General features: G+C 49.5%; 2 protein-coding genes across 9 annotated transcripts in view; one reads left to right on the forward strand and one right to left on the reverse strand.

Moving 5' to 3' along the window:
• LOC142483530 (uncharacterized) overlaps positions 1 to 15,694 on the reverse strand; it is a 202,883-nt gene that overhangs the window by 134,813 nt on the left and 52,376 nt on the right. The window lies entirely within an intron of this gene.
• LOC142483531 (uncharacterized) overlaps positions 1 to 15,694 on the forward strand; it is a 165,720-nt gene that overhangs the window by 17,144 nt on the left and 132,882 nt on the right. The gene's annotated exons all lie outside the window — the stretch shown is intronic.

The following is a 15,694-nucleotide window of genomic DNA, read 5'->3' on the forward strand; positions in this document are numbered from 1 at the left end:
ATACACGTCTTACACATACTACATACACAGGCACCTATACACGTCTTACACATTATACATACAGAGGCACCTATACACATTATACATACACAGGCACCTACAGTATACACACGTCGTACACATATTACATACACTGGCACCTATACACACGTCTTACACATTATACATACACAGGCACCTATACACGTCTTACACATTATACATACATAGGCACCAAAACACACGTCTTACACATACTACATACACAGGCACCTATACACATCTTACACATTTTACATACACAGCTACATATACACACACGTCTTACATATTATACATACACAGGCACCTATACACACATCTTACACATTATACATACACAGGCATCTATACACATATTACACATTATACATACACAGGCACCTAAACACACGTCTTACACATCATACATACACAGGCACCTATACACACGTCTTACACATTATGCATACACAGGCACCTATACACATATTACACATTATACATACACAGGCACCTATACACGTCATACACATTATACATACACAGGCACCTATACACATCTTACACATTATTCATACTCAGGCACCTATACACGTCTTACACATTATACATACATGTATGTATAATGTGTAAGATGTGTATAGGTGCCTGTGTACAGTATGTATAATGTGTAAGGTATATATGGTGTATGTATAATGTGTATAGGTATACACACGTCTTACACATTAGACATACACAGGCACCTATACACGTCTTACACATTATACATACACAGGCACCTATACACGTTTTACACATTATACATACACAGACACCTATACACACGTCTTATACATTATACATACACAGGCACCTAAACACACACCTTACACATTATACATACACAGGCACCTATACACATCTTACACATTATACATACACAGGCACCTATACACACGTCTTACACATTATACATACACAGGCACCTATACACACGTCTTACACATTATACATACACAGGCACCTATACACACGTCTTACACATTATACATACAGATGCACCTATACACACGTCTTACACATTATACATACACAGGCACCTATACACACGTCTTACACATTATACATACACAGGCACCTATACACGTCTTACACATTATACATACACAGGCACCTATACACACATCTTACACATTATACATACACAGGCACCTATACACGTCTTACACATTATACATACACAGGCACCTATACACATATTGTATTGTATGTCTTTATTTATTATACATACACACCTACTCACTTGGGAAGTGGGGAGGGGCTTAAACCCTGGGAAGGAGGAGCCACTAACCTCCAACAGCTGGAACAGCTGAGAATGGGTTAACAAAACACAGAACCCCAGCAAGCTCTTTTTGTGAACCCCTGAGCCCCCACAAAATATATATATGTATATGTGTCAAAATGGAGTGCTATTGAGCGTGGCGAATGTATACAACAGACGACAGAGAAGCCCAATGCTGCATCCAACATGACAGAAATACACAGTAACATACTTATATATTCTCTTGAAATAGGGTCATTTAGTTTAACCCTTTGGCCAAAGCGTTGTAAGCCTGCGAGCCACGTCAAGGCAGACACCTGTTCGCAAGTCCTAACACTACCAGATAAAATACTAATATACCTCTATTAGGATTAAAATTCTCATTTACCTCTATTAGGAGGGAGAAAGACCACATTGGATCTGTATCCAGCAGAATGAGGAACTTGCAAACTTGGGAAGTGGGGAGGGGCTTAAAACCTGGGAAGGAGGAGCCACTAACCTCCACCAACTGGAACAGCTGAGAATGGGTTAACAAAACACAGAACCCCAGCAAGCACTTTTTGGGAACCCCTGAGCCCCCACAAAATATTTATATATATATATGTATAAGATCAAATTCTTGAAGGGCAAGGCTCCAGCGGAGCAATTTCCCGTTCTCCCCTGACACCCGCTGCTCAGGGGGTTGTGGTCTGTGATGACAGTAAAAGCCTGCCCATACACATAGGGCTGGAACTTTTCCAGTGCCCAGACAATGGCCAAGCACTCCTTCTCTATGGTGGCATATGCTACCTCCCGGGGTAGCAGCTTGCGGCTGAGGTAGACGACTGGGTGTTCTCCCCCATCCTCGCCTACCTGGCTTAGCACAGCCCCAATGCCATAGTTCGAGGCATCGGTCTGCACCAAGAACCGCTTGCTATAGTCGGGAGCTGCCGCCAGGAGAGGAGCGCTTGCCAGAGCGGACTTGAGAGCCTGAAATGCCCTCTCACATGCAGGAGACCAGGCTACCAAAACCGAGAACTTTTTCTTCATCAAATCGGTCAGGCGCGTTCCTCATCCCGAATGGCATGACTGAAAACTCATACAGGCCACTCGGGGTGATAAAAGCCGACTTCTCCCGCGCTTCCTGAGTCAACGGAATTTGCCAATACCTCCGAGACAAATCCATGGTGGTCAGATACCTTGCCACGGCGAGCTCATCTAAGAGATCACCCATGCGGGGCATGGGATAGGCATCTGCCACTGTCTGAGCATTGAGCTGCCGGTAGTCCACACAGAACCGGGTGGTTCCATCCTTCTTTGGCACCAGGACTACCGGCGAAGCCCAAGGACTCTGGGACCAGACTATCACCCCTAGGGCCAACATTTCCTCTTCAATGCTCCGCTTTACCTCAGCAGAAACCCTATACGCATTTATGTGGAGGGGTCTGTGATCACCGTGTTGACTATATGATCGGTTAGATGGGTCCTGCTCGGCTTATCCGTGAACAGGCCCCGGAACTGCTCTAACATTTCTCTCACCTGTTCCCGCTGGGGAACGTGAGCTGGGGACCAATCCCCACCTGCTCCACTGAGCCTCCCTGTCGGTCTTCTCCCAGGAGATCCGGCAGAGCTTGGCTTGCTGGATCTCCCAACGGCGGGCTACAGATAGCCAGCTCCGCTGGCTCACTCGTGTGGTACTCCTTTAACATGTTTATGTGGTAAGTCCTGAGCCTACCTGCCTCTGGATCCAGGTTTACCACATATTTACATTCGTTCATCCGCCGGTGAACATGTGTACGGGCGGGCTCAGGCAGCAAACAGTTTGTTCTGCCGAGTGGGCTTCAGAACAAACACTCGCTGCCCAGGGATGAACTCTCTGCTACGGGCATTTTTATGATACCAGCGCTTCTGTCTGGTCTGAGCTGCCTGGAGGTTACCTGTGCGAACCCCATAAGTCTCTGTAAGCGGTCCCCGAGTACTACCACATACTGAAGCACAGAGGCATCGGTATTGGTAGTCTCCCCTTCCCATCCCTCACGGAACAATCGAGCAGTTCCTCTGACCCGGCGCCCCTACAGAAGTTCAAAGGGGGAAAACCCAGTAGACTATTGTGGTACCTCTCGGTACGCAAACAGCAAGTGCTGCAAGCGAGCCTCCCAGTCTCCCCTTCGGCTTCCACAAATGCTCGCAGCATTTGTTTCAGCGTCCCATTGAGCCGCTCACACAGCCTGTTGGTTTGGGGATGGTAAGGGGCGGTGCGGAGTGCCTTCACTCCACACGTAGCCCAGAGACACTGGAGCAGGTCAGACATGAACTGCATCCCCTGGTCAATTAGGATCTCACTTGGGAAACCTACCCTAGTAAATATATTAATGAGAGCCTCTGCCACCTTACGTGCATCGCTCGAGGACAAAGCCACAGCCTCCGGATACCGGGACGCAAAGTCTACCACAGTGAGGATGTACTTTTTCCCCGATCTACTAGGGATCATTAGCGGGCCCACTATATCTACCGCTACCCTTTGGAACGGTTCACTGATCACCGGGAGTGGTCTCAGGGGGACCTTCACGCGGTCACCCGACTTGCCTACTCGCTTGCAGGCATCACAAGCGCTACAAAATGCCGATACCCCCTGTGATGCCCCCGGCCAGTAGAAGGTTTGCAATAGCCGGGCTCTGGTGCGGGTGACCCCGATGCCCTGCCAGCGGGATCGCATGGGCAACCTGCAGCAGCTGCTGCCTATACTCCCGAGGAACCACCAACTGCCGTCTACCAGTCCATGGTGTGGCCGGAGCATCCGGGGCATGTTCCCGGTACAACAGCCTGCGGTGCCTGAGGAACCGATCCGACTCAGTCTCGGAGGCAGGCTTGGCCGCCCGAAGCCTCATGCCCTCCAGACTGGGATCGGACCGCACGGCTTCCTGGAACCGCACACTGAGCTCTGGCCGCTCGCCCTCGGTCACCTTGTCAGGGGAAGGGTAGGAAGGAGGGTTGGGACTGGGGTCAGGACAACAGTCTGGCTCGGTTTGGCTTACCTGCCTTGTCTCCTTGGTGACCCCGGAACACGGTGGCTCCAAAAGCTGGGGAGCGATGGGTAACAGAGTAGACAGAGGCGCCAAAGGCAACTCTGCGAGGGCAACTACCCGACTTTGGCTCCTAGTGACTGTGGCCACAGGAGCAACTTTCTCAGCGTGCCCCAGATCATTGCCGAACAGGATGTCCGAGTCTAAACCAGGCAACACCCCGAATTCCCCAACTACTTGACTGGCGCTCCAGCCGAGAAACACTCGGGCAACTCAGAGGCACCTGTGGGAATCCATCAGGCATTTTCTCCTGCATCCCCGTTCCTGGGAGCAGGGGCTCTGGGCAAACCCTATCAGCCCCGGTGTCCGTCAGGCCGGCCACCTGTCGATATAAACCAAACTAAAACCTAAAAAAGGGCGCTAGTAATGTGAATATTCTTACACAATAATATCTACATACAGTGCTGATAGAAATCAGATGATCCGAAATAAACCCCACTAATGACCCAGGTGAGGGATACTATAGCTGGGTGGAGCGGCCCAGGGGATACAAATGACAAGCTTTCTCCTAAAACGTGTTACTGATGATGATACAATAACAGAATAAACCCCCGGCACCTTCACCTGACAGAATGCAATCAGTGTTAAACCCCTAATTGGAATATAAATCCCCCACAAATGTCCACAAGTTGGTTTCAATTGAAATTGCTGCCAATCCTGGATTTTGCTACTTAGAAATCCTCTCGGTGGAAGAAGTTCATCCTGGTGCAAAGCGTACAAGAAGAAACACACCCATCGTGCAGCGTGGAACTGCCCACCCAGTGACGCTCAGTAGGATATAACAATGCCTACTTACAAGACATACTTGTACTGTATTCGGCCGATAGGAACCGTGCTTCAGCCCCCGTCTCTCGCTGCCCACGACGCCCACGTGCTGCCAGCGTCTGAGTTCCGTCGCTGCGCTCCCACCCACAGCACCGGTCCCTCTCCCCCGGAAAATACAGAGGAGGAACATAGTGCAAATCCACAGGGCTTTAATTAAAAGTGACGCTGCAAGGAGACGCGCGCACTTTGTATCTCGGTTAAAATGTGACGCCGTCCGCTACGTGAGCAGCAGAGTCTCAGAGACAAGCTGTAACTTGCCGCACGCACCCGCACAAACACGATTACGGATCCCTGAGATCGCGCCGATGACGTCATCCTAAGGATCGCTCCACACTGCCTGACTGACGTGAATTAGGCTCCTCCCAACGCGTTTTGTGACCGTAAAGATCACACTCCCCCTCGGTCAGGGCCAGCCCCGCGCAGGCTCATCGGCCTTGCAGCTTGTGAACGTTGCCCCAGATTGGGGTGACTGGGGTGGGGGCGTTGGGGCAGTCTAGCTGCAGATGTCCCTGAGGTTGCAAAGGTAACACCGTCGCTCATCGACAAATTCTGTGGGTCTTGCAACTGCCCCTCTTGCTCCCGATGGGGTCCTCCACGACCTGGGGGTGGGGGAAGGGTCCGCCACTTTCGGAGCTCGCGCAGCCTGCACGGGGTTCAGGACCCGCTTTCTGTAATGGGGCCGAGTGGTAACATACTCTTCCGCCACGATGGTGGCCTCCTGGTAGGTGGGTGGCTTGTGGTCCATCACCCACTCCCGCACCTCTGGTATACATTTCAACAGGAACTGTTCTCTCACCAGCAGATCTAGCAGCCCCATAAAAATGGCCGCTTTACAGCCCTCCACCCAACCACGACTACGGTGGGCTAGACAGGCGGCAAACTCAACATGGGTGTCCTCCGCGACTTTATGCGTTGCGCGAAACTGCTCGCGGGGTGCCTCAGGGTTAAGGGCATACCGCCTTAACAGGACTGCCTTCACGTAAGGGTAATCTTCCTCCTCGATCTCGCAGAAGGCCACTTGCGCCTTGTCACAATAGGCTTGCCAGGCTTGTAATACAGGGGTCACCCCCCAGCTGGCAGCCCCTACAAACGTGCAGGATGTGAGGGGTTAATGGAATCGTATACATGTATTTCTGCAGTCCCCTGCTTCAGCACAAAATGTATTCCCCTTTGTTTTATGTGTTCCCGCCCTGTGACGTGATTGCACCAAACATCTACACTGGGATCAGGTCGGGAGGGCAGGGGTTAAATGTATTTGGTTTTATGTGTTACCGTCCTGTGACATGATTGCACCATACACTGGGATCAGGTCGGGAGGGCAGGGGTTAAATGTATTTGGTTTTATGACCCTTTGTTTGCCCCTTCCCGCCCTTTTGGCCACCATTATAGTCAATGGCGAAAGAAAGACTGCTGTTTTAAAATGCGGGTTTGGACCTAAAAACATTGTCTCTGGTTAGGTAATACCTGGAGGGCTGAAATTTGGCCACGAGGCAGAGACCCCTGAGTCAGGATTGCATGGCAGGTTTCACCCTTCTCAGATTAACCGAACGGAGTATTTTTGATGTATATAAATGGTGATATATTTCTGTATAGTCAGGGCTACCCAATTACCCCACGAAAGTTACTGGCCATTTGGAATTGTAATGAGCCATCAGGCGCCGGTTTGTCTGTGTGCCGTGTCCTGATCAAACCTTCACCCCCCCGGATTAAGTATGCAGGGGGGAGGAAGAGCAGGAAATGACCGTTTACATTAAGTGTCATAATTCACACTGCTAGTCAGAGTTTCCCCTGTGAAGAAATACAGATGGTAGACTCAGAGGCACCAGGCTTAAGAGTGGGGCTAAGGAAATGGACCTCTGACTAGAAGAATGCCACCCCCCCCTGTGGGCAGGTATTACCTTGCTTCCCACGTGAGCTGGCAAGAGGTAATTGGGTCCAGGTAATTGTTATCCAATACCTGAGTCCCAATGTAAGGGATAGAGCCCAAATCCCATATAAGTGATTGTAACCTCTATGCCCAGAGTCTTCGTGATTATACCTGAATTGTTCCTGCACCTGATGAAGGAACATCCTGCACCTGCTAGCCTGTGTCCTGGGCTATTTCATTGTCCCCTTCCCAGGTAAGTGTATATATTTCCATTGTTATTTGTCCAACATTGTGTGTCCACCTGTCTTTTAAGGAATAAAATCTCTTTATTATATCACAGTCGTATTCAATTCAACCCAGTTTATTTGGTGTATATTATAAACCTATGGCTACCGTGACACGCCTTCCCACTCAGCTGGGGACCCAGGTGTCACGGTAGCTTATGACAGGCTGTAATTTACACCAAAAATATATATAAATATATATATACCTGGGTTTGAACTGGGACGAGACTTAGATATGATAAAATATAATTTATTCCTTGATAAAGGTGAACACACAAAAATGTACAAATAGCAGAAAAATATAGACACTTACTTAAAGATTATGACAAGAAAGCCATCAGGATTACAGACTGGCCACTTCTCCCATATTTCAGCTGACATCACAGCAAGACAGGCAAAGTTATGAAGCACATGCAGGACATGGAAACATGAAGCCTTTGCATGCAGGCATCAAGACATTACATGAAGATAATGAAGACAAGAATACAAAGGATATAGGGTGGACAACAGTTTATAAACCTTTGTTCCCTTATCCTTAAAACTAAGTACCTGTGATTGGTTTTCAATTATCTCCAGCCAATCTTTAACGTGGGAACACATTTGAACACATGCCCCCCTGCTAGCTGGCACAGGCGCAGTAGAACTCTGGGGTCTCATTTCTGTAGCCCCACATATGCAAATGGAATGCCAGCCAGTCTACCCATTTGGAGTTCTGGCAGGAAAACCTTTGTTGGAAGGTGTTAAATGGGACACTTAAAAACTGCTCTGGTTTGAGCCTTCTCCGCCCACAAATAAACAGTGAGGGTGACAAAACCCTTTGAACAATACTTAAGTCCTAGACATTGGGTCGCCTCTAGGGCCATCTGCTATCCTGGTATGCAAAGGAATTTCCTCTGGATTCTATCCATACCTTGGGACACAGTATTAAACATAAAACATAAACGTATTAAAATATCCGGTTCCGTTGGGCTCAGCAGGTCCAAACTTCCCAGTTCTCAAGGCCGGAACTGGGACACCATATGGACCAAAAAGCGATGTGCTACGACCTTCGGAACCGGAGTTACACAAATGCACCTTAAATCATTTTTCATTTTAATACAAAAATCTCCGCTAAAAGAAATCTCAGCTTTTCACTAAATCCCCATTGAAAACAACGGGCTCCGCCGCCATGGGTTTCAATGGAGCAACTCCGCCGTTGTAGTCAATGGAGTTTCCTGCCATAGACTTTCAATGGGGAACCACCGCCATTGAAGTTTATGAGAAAATCCACAAATCTTTACATTCGTCCATACTCCGTCTGGTTGGTCTGAGGGGGCTGGGAATGGGCATGCATTAAAGCCGGAACCTTGGCTACATGCCACCCAAATCCCATCCCTCTGGGCATTCCAGAACCGGAGATATGGACTTACACATTTCAACATTTCACACTTAGTCATTTTTTCACCATGCGGTTTTTCTCCCATTGGAATCAATGGTAAAAGTCCCGAACTTTCAAGGGGGTCCATACTCCGTCGGGTTGGTCCAAGAGGGTCAAAGATGGTTCTGCAGTGATGCCGGAGCAGTGACTACAGATACCCCAAACCTTGATCCTCTGGTCCCTCCGGAACCGGAGATATGGATTCCTAAAATTCAGCATTTCACACTTAGTCATTTTTCTGAGCCGTTTCTGCCGCCGCCGGCAAAGCCTATGTCGCGACCTGCTCTATCTGGTTCGACCCTTATCGGGGGTCCAGGATTCGGGCACCCGGTTGTGGTCGAGTGGGGGGAAGCCTAGGAACTAGGGGCACAAAGAATTTTATTTCTAGGTGCCCTAGAACTGTTTATTCCCACGCCAATTGATGTTGACCTTGACTTGTAAGTGATCAAAGCTCTCCTATTGAAAATGTATCCGCTTTGCGGTTAAGCGGTTTGGACGGCAGCCAACTTGTTCCTGGAAAGCTCTCTCGAGGATTTCTCCATTGAAGTCAATGAGCCCATTGACTTTCAATGGGCAACCGCCGCTCTCCCTCTCGGACGCCTCTGCTGGTCTTCTCAGGAACAGGACTCCACAGCAAGATTCACCATTAGAAAGCATTGAGCCCTAATGGCGGCCTATGGGAACCTGCAAAATGGTGCCTGAAAAGGCGGGAAAGTTACACAAAGGGCTACAATCACTATACCACTATTAACCCTTGTGCTCCCGGATGGATCCCAGTGTGTGTGTGATGCAGACACTGATTAACAATAAAACATGGGGGAACAGGGAACATACATTTTCAGGTTATGACCAGGGTTAAATCACATGTCTGGGCCTCAGCCCAGTTAACCCCTTGTCTCCCTGGTGAGGTTAGAGGGTGGCCAATTGGGGTGTAACCCCTTTAATCCCGGGCCAAATCCTCTCCATCGTCACACCAGGTACTTTACCCAGGCCCGCTCCGGCAACTCGTGTCGCTTACACTGCTTCTCGAAGTCCCGCAGAAAGGCGTCGATATCATCGGTGCCATCCACAAACTTTGGAAAACTGCTGAACGACACCTTGGGCTGGTGAACCGCCATTGCCACGGGTGGGGGCACTCGGAGCAGGGGTGTCGGGGTACCAGCGGAGGATAATCTGCTTTCGGTCAGCAGACGTGGCGTCAGGCCCCAGAAGGGCAATCATAGCCTCTGCACTGTCTGATGGGATTGGGACCACTGCCGGGGCGACAATGGGAGGGGTTGGATCCGCCACTTGGTGGATAACATGGGACACAGTTCCCTCGGCAGGATCTACAGCTACGTCCGCCGCATTGATCCCTGCCGCGTCGTCCTTGTACCGCTGCAGGTCCTCTGCGAGAGCTGAATAAAGAAAAAACACAGCGCACAATGCTCATAGTGCATTAAAAATTATAATGTGATGCAAATAAAGGTGAGTATTAAGCGTACATTTATATAAGAAAAACAGGCATTGGAGGGTTAATGTTACCCATACACCACTCGGGACACCAGTGAGGAAGTCTTCAGTGTGCAAACACACCACTCCTGCCGTCACGGTCGCTTGCACCCAGACTGGGTCTTGACTGGTAACCAGCTCCTGTTGTGGACAGCAGTTCAGCAGGGCTCACAGTACACGCAGTGTCCTCAGATAGGGAAGTCTTGGCAGCAACACGAGCCACGCTGTCCTTCACTCCGTCCGGTACTTCCGTGTTAGTGACGTCACTCGGGAGCGTCAGCGCGTCGTAGCCCTCCCAGACAGCGTTATGGCCCGCAGGAGGATGATATAAAGTCCAAACGTTCTCAGAGCAGCTAGAGTTCTAATTTCCAACGCGTTTCGAGACAGCTAAGTCTCTTCATCAGGGAATAATTAACAACATTAATCGAGTGGTTTAAATACCCCACGCCCCCACCCGATAGGCCATCCAATCAGGAATCATGGCCAATCCCGTGGAAGCGGGGAGGAGTCAAACGACTCATGGAGCTCAAAGCCCTCCTACATGTTGCTATGGGCAACTTATGTCAACAAAATCAAATAAACTTTATTAAACACACAAAAGTAAGTAAAAAACATGAATCGCGCAGATGTCTCTAAAATAAAGAAAAACGGGGTTAAAAACAGTACTAATACCCGGATAAAAAACTGCACATCAAAATTGGAATATTACTATAAAAATCCTTATTATACAAAATGTATTGAGAGTTAACGTGAAAAAGAAGCATGAATCTAAAATACATATAAATCAATGAATAACATTAATACTACTAGTTAAAAAAGATAAGTCACAGATTCAGATTTAGGAAAAAAGGGGGAGTAACAAGGAGCCCCCTGTTACCCCTTCCACCTTAAGTATATGTAACCCTTCTATGGTACCCCACCCAACATGAGATTGGGGGGTACACTCCTTCTGGTCACTCTGAGTGGTCTGGGTGCTGTGACCTGCTGGTAAACAGGAGGGCTGAGGGCTCCGCGGTGTTGTGGGGAGAACCAGGACAGGGACAGGAGGTGGTGTGGGACAGGGTACCTTGCTCTCTCTGGGTGGTGCAGTGCCTCCAGCCAGTAGGGATCCCCTGGGGTCTCCAGAGGAGAGACCCCCACTGACACTCCATTCTCCTCACACCAGGAACAGTGATACACACAGCAGCTTCTTTCTGTGGTTCTTTATTCAGAGCAGCATACACAGCATACAGCAGAACATCATAGGCCTGATCTGGCTCTCTGCATTTCTGCTCATGGCAGCTTAACTTCCCCCCCCCTCCTTACCCAGGTGGGGCAAGAGGGGGAGAACGATTCTCTGTCCCTTCTCTTCAATCTCTTCTCTCCTACTCACTAACTAACTAACTCAATTTGGGAATATGTCTCAATTTGAATATCCTCAGGGAGTGTTTCTAGCTTTGAATCATTACAACTCAAAGCTGGATACCGATTGGCTCACACACACATCAGGGGGTGTTCCAACCCATATCCACCCTTTGGATTAACACATTCAAATGTTGCTTAGGCCCGCCCCTGAATATTGCTACAATACTTCAGAGCTGAAACTCACAAACAGGCCAACTGAAGGAATTAACCTTTCCACTGCCTGTTCTAACAGGACTGACAGAGGAAAGGCCCAGAATTAGCAATAGCTGCCGAAGGCCAGGCTATATACTCCCTCTGGTAAAACTCCAACCGTCCCGGCTTGGACTGCAGCAGGTAAAAGCCTTACCTTGCTGAGAAACACCTGTAAATTACATGAGCTGAAATGCAATAACTCCTATGCACTCCAGCTTGACAGAACTGACAATCTCACTACTGCATGGACACAGATACATGGCAATACAGTGACTAACTAAACAGAACCATTTCTACTACAGCAGGAATAGAACACATTAATAGTAATGAGCAGGCTTCCTGATCATTCTCCCAGTATCATTAGGTAGATATGGGAACTCATAGCCCATCTTTTCACAATCCCCCCCCAATGCACAGACCCTTCCAATTGCATAACAGACATAACATTATATTGTCCATAGGGAGCCACGGGGCTTCCAGGTGAAGAGGGCCTGGGGGTCAAGGGTCGCACCTTGGGACTTTTGTTGGATGGGGAATGCGGGGCAGATGACTCAGGGACTGGGGCCTCCGGTGACAAGGGGCCAGCACCAAAGTCTCTAGGGGCACGTTCAGGGCACTCTCCCCGGGAGGAGCAATGGCACAGTCCTAGGTCAAGTTCAATTTGCCCCTCCCTATGCTCTTACATCAGCGGGCTTCAGCCAGCGCCTGGGCCTGAAGGGCCTCCCGGGACTTCTTCCACTCCCTGCATGTCAGGAGGAAAGGATCAACCGGAAGGGTATTACTCACCGGAGTGGCCTGGATCTCTCTGGAGCTCACCCGGCCGGGCGACTCAGCGGCCATGTTAGCTTCCAGTGGTGGAGTAGCAATGGTAGTCGATGCAGTCATCAGGGGTGGTGCCGGCCGGCACTTCTCCTGCTGACGCCGCAGATACAGCTCCGCAGCTTTCTGGGCTTGATCCCAGCAGGGGTCTGTATATAGGATATGCAGCTCACCGCCATGAGTAGCAGGGCAGATCCCAGCCGTATCGGGTACGTGGGAGGCATCGGCCGATACCTCTGTGGTGTAGCACCCACGCTGGCAGTGTGGATCAGATGGAAGGCACCAGCAACAGTTACTGGAACTGACAGCTCCACAGCATACTCGGGTACGGTGGAGGTAATGGTAGAGACCTCAATGATGTCATCAGCCTCTGTGCTGCTGACAGCCTTCTCAGCACACAGGCCCAGTCTCTCATAGTGGAGCAAGCAAGGCAGCCTGGCAGACACAACCACCAGTGTTTGAAGTGGAAGTGCATCTGGCCCCTCACTTCCTGTTGCTCCGTGGAACACACTTAGCTCCTCCCCCTGGTAGATAGGATAGTCCAATCCAGAACAAGCAAAGTGGGAGGTGTTTGAACAGTTCCCGCACTTTCTTGCAAGCTGAAGAGCAGCACAAGCTTGCAAAATACAGAAATCCTTGCAGAACAGCACATGGCTTCCCTGGTAAGGCGGGAAACGCCATTTTGAGCACAAAGAGTCCATGCGGCCCCCAGGAGAGCTGGAGCCGCCATTTTGAGAGCACAAAATACATGACATCCCTGTAGGAGCAGGAAACGCCAGATTGAACATAGTCCAGCACAGTGGGGTCTCCGTTTGCATTCAGGAGCCACAAATACATTTCTGTCCCTGTAATCTTTGAGTATCACGCACCCTGGGGTAGCATCAGGGAACGCCTCGCACAGGGACGGCAGTAACTCTTACTGCTGGGTGCACAGGGACCTACAGACATTCTCTTGTAGTCCCTGCCCCCTTACCTCTCTCTTCGTCGTGGGGTGCAGAAGGGTGGCCACACTTCCCTGGGGACGCCTCAGGTTAGTCGCCCCAACTGCAGTGCCATTAAGGGACCGCCAGCTCCCTGGTGAAGCCTCAGGGACCTGTCTCCCTTTTCTTCTTAGATGGGGTGCACAGGGGTCATAGGCGTAATCCCCAGAGTTCCCTGTCCCCCTCACTCTCCGCTGTGGGTACAGGAGGGTGGCCACACTTCCCTGGGGACGCCTCAGGTCAGTCGCCCCTGCTGCAGTGCCATTAATAGGCAGCCAGCTCCCTGGTGAAGCCTCAGGAACCAGCCCCTATTTTCTTCTTAGTAATGTAGATGGGTGCACAAAGGTCCCTATGCAATCATAGAGCAGCCTCTGTCCCCTTGAAGTGCATGTAAAGACGTACGCTCCCTGGTGCATAGCCACCAGGAATAGTCCCACAGCAAGGTCTTCTTCATTAGGGTAACCCCCTCCCTGGGGGAGCTTCAAGGAGGGGTTCCCTCACGGCAGAGTCTATTGCTGCTGTTCTGTGCTGCATACAAAGTCTTTGAAACTGCTGCATGGTCCTCTGTCGTTGAAAACCTGTCCCGTTGAAAAACCTGTCCTGTCCTGGGGAGCAGTCCTCATATATCTCTCAGCAGCGCCTCCAATTGTAACCCTTCTATGGTACCCCACCCAACATGAGATTGGGGGGTACACTCCTTCTGGTCACTCTGAGTGGTCTGGGTGCTGTGACCTGCTGGTAAACAGGAGGGCTGAGGGCTCCGCGGTGTTGTGGGGAGAACCAGGACAGGGACAGGAGGTGGTGTGGGACAGGGTACCTTGCTCTCTCTGGGTGGTGCAGTGCCTCCAGCCAGTAGGGATCCCCTGGGGTCTCCAGAGGAGAGACCCCCACTGACACTCCATTCTCCTCACACCAGGAACAGTGATACACACAGCAGCTTCTTTCTGTGGTTCTTTATTCAGAGCAGCATACACAGCATACAGCAGAACATCATAGGCCTGATCCTGCTCTCTGCATTTCTGCTCATGGCAGCTTAACTTCCCCCCCCCTCCTTACCCAGGTGGGGCAAGAGGGGGAGAACGATTCTCTGTCCCTTCTCTTCAATCTTTTCTCTCCTACTCACTAACTAACTAACTCAATTTGGGAATATGTCTCAATTTGAATTTCCTCAGGGAGTGTTTCTAGCTTTGAATCATTACAACTCAAAGCTGGATACCGATTGGCTCACACACACATTAGGGGGTGTTCCAACCCATATCCACCCTTTGGATTAACACATTCAAATGTTGCTTAGGCCTGCCCCTGAATATTGCTACAATACTTCAGAGCTGAAACTCACAAACAGGCCAACTGAAGGAATTAACCTTTCCACTGCCTGTTCTAACAGGACTGACAGAGGAAAGGCCCAGAATTAGCAATAGCTGCCGAAGGCCAGGCTATATATACGTATATGGTTAATAAGTTAATAAAGGGACCAGATATCAATATCTTCATTGAGACCCCCCGGATGCAAAGATCTTAATCTGTGTATCCAGAAGGTCTCTTGGACAGAAAGTTCTTTTACCCTATCCCCACCCCTTCTATTCCTAGGGATATGTTTAATGCCCTTAAAGAGCAAGGAAGAGGGGTCTTTATTATGGTGTAAAGCATAATGTTTAGAAAGACTGTGATTAAAAAGACCATTTCGAATGTTTCTTACATGCTCTTGGATGAGGGGGGGCCAGAGCAAAAGAAAAGAGGTTACGAGAAAGACTGATGACCTCACCTTCACGTGGGATTTTTAATTTATCATCTGTTATTTTAACCACAGACCAAAAAAGGGTTCTGGACAGGGGCTTAACTTTCTCTCGCTCCTGTGGACCTAATTCATTTCAATTATATACAGACCTCCAAAAATTTATGCGTAACCTCACTCTTAAGAGGCATTTTATTAAAATGGACCTTGAAGGGACCGAAGGGGAGAGAGAAACACTAACACCAAGTGACCCACCTGTGTCTACCCAAAGTGAGAATGCTTCTGTTGATATACAGTAAACTGTAGACATACTCATTT

The sequence above is a fragment of the Ascaphus truei genome, unplaced genomic scaffold (genome assembly GCF_040206685.1).
Source record: "Ascaphus truei isolate aAscTru1 unplaced genomic scaffold, aAscTru1.hap1 HAP1_SCAFFOLD_334, whole genome shotgun sequence".
Taxonomy (NCBI): domain Eukaryota; kingdom Metazoa; phylum Chordata; class Amphibia; order Anura; family Ascaphidae; genus Ascaphus; species Ascaphus truei.